This window comes from Marmota marmota, unplaced genomic scaffold, assembly GCF_001458135.2.
Source record: "Marmota marmota marmota unplaced genomic scaffold, marMar, whole genome shotgun sequence".
Taxonomy (NCBI): Eukaryota; Metazoa; Chordata; class Mammalia; order Rodentia; family Sciuridae; genus Marmota; species Marmota marmota.
Window position 1 is genome coordinate 9,399,199 of NW_025999977.1, and position 2,212 is coordinate 9,401,410.

A 2,212-nucleotide genomic window follows, 5' to 3' on the forward strand; every position below is an offset into this window, starting at 1 on the left:
TACTTCCAAGCATGTTTGATTCCTTGTGGCAACCCAGTATTTCTTTTTTTCAAATATTTTATTAGTTATTGATGGATCTTTATTTATTTATTTGCTTATATGTGGTGCTGAAACTCGAACCCAGTGCCTCATACATGCTAGGCAAGCACTCTACCACTGAGCCACAACCCAGCCCCGAAAACCAGTATTTCTAACAATTTTGGCAACAAACGTGGGGGCTCCATATGTCACCTAGGAGGTTGTGGGGACTCCCTGCTTAGAGGAGACACGTCCTGCTGCCTTGTGACAGCTTCAGAGCAGGTAAGGAAATCTCAGATCCCTGAGGCCAATAACAGACCCAAAATTGAAAAGTGGATCTGCAGTGCAGGAAAAGGGCCCTAATAACCACCATAGCAACCAGGTAACTTCATGCTTAGACCAAGGTAGGAAAATTTATTCTTAAGAAAGTACTTCCTTCGTGGTCAAGACATCCCAGAAGTTGTGTGAGTGTGACTGAGAACCTCTATTCAGAAATAGGAAATCATACTCAGGAAAGCAGGATAAGGTGGGGGCAGGTGCAAGAAATCCCCAGTGAGGAGAACTGAACATGGGCTATAAAGAAACCTCCAATAGAGGGGTTGAGTACATAAGGGGAAACTCAATTACCGGAACCTACAAAAAAAATGGGGAATAAAAATTTGAGACCTAGAGACTGGGAGGGACAATGGAAAGATCTAATATGTACAAGTCTTCTTTTCCTTTGAAGATTTCTAAGCAGGGAAAATAAACAGTGGTAATGCTGAGAGTAAATCTGCCCCATGGAGGATGAGCAACCACGTGAATCTTTGATTTCAGTGTCCTCCACTGCTGACAGACTCTATTCCTAATGTTCCCAATTGCACAGGCCCTTTTCCTGTCTGGTCCATATTGTAAAAATCTATTTTAATTTCTAAAGTGTTAAATCTGATAGTTCTTTTGACTCATACCTGTAGGGATTTAACAGCTACCAAATCTTTGTTTCCTGTTTGTTTCATGTGTACTTGTGCATATTTGTATCATGTCTATGTATGTGCTTGTGTCTATAATCATGTACATGGTCTCAGAATTGGCTTATAAATAAATGAGTACTCATAAATTTAAGAATGGATTCAAATGCCTTTCAGTTCATATGACTTAAACAAAACTAACAAAAATGGTCGATCTAAACTGGTAAGAAAAAAGATGCCTTTGAAATTACTAACCCATACATTTTTCTAAGTGGCCAGCCAATCAGTGTTGGTTTCTATAAAATGTTTAAAGTGCTACATCCTGCTCTGCTGGATGTCCACTAAATGTAATTAAAGCCATTTGGGCCAAAGGGATCCTGAAAAAGTAATCTATATTAACCAAAATTTTATTTAAGGAGGAAATAACATGCCCCAAGAGCAAAATAAATAAATAAAATTACTCCCTTAAGAAAGAGGCATTATAATGGTGTATTAAGAATTGTAGGGCTGGGGATGTGGCTCAAGTGATAGTGTGCTTGCCTAGCATGCGTGAGGCACTGGGTTTGATTCTCAGCACCACATAAAAATGAAATAAAGATATTGTGTCCACTTAAATAAATAAAATCTTTAAAAAAAAAAGAAAGAATTGTACAAAGGAGGCCCAATTTCACTCAAATGTTTTGAGAACTGTGTTAAATAAATGCAAATGAAGAGACAAAAAAGAAAAAAAAGAATTGTAATGCAAAAAAAAAATAGAGAGAAGGGGGTATGAAGATGGCGGCAAAGGGAGTGCATTACCCCCGTGTACCGCGTCACTGTGCGGGAGAATGACGAGTTAGAAATGCTAAAAGCTATCTTGTTAGGAATTTCCAGCAAAATTGGGGTGCTCCAAAACCTAGAGGAAGGATTTCCATCGCACGAGGATCAGCTACGGGGGCTCAAACGCAAGAGATTTGTCCGCACGGAGGGTCACGCTGCTTATTCAGCAAATCGCCCCGCAGCTAGAGTCTGCGGCTAGAGTCTGCGGCTAGAGTCTGCAGCTAGAGTCTGCGGCGCGCGCTGGGAAACGAGGAGATAGCAACGCAAAGATACAGCGCTGCAATTTCCTCGGGCTTCTGCCAGCTGTGCAATCACCGTACTCAGTGCTGAATTCTGGGTTTGAGACGGGGGAAGGAAGCGGTCCAATTCGGTTCTCCACACCGGTCAGACCACAGAGGAAGCCAGCGGCCACCATCTTGGAGAGCTGA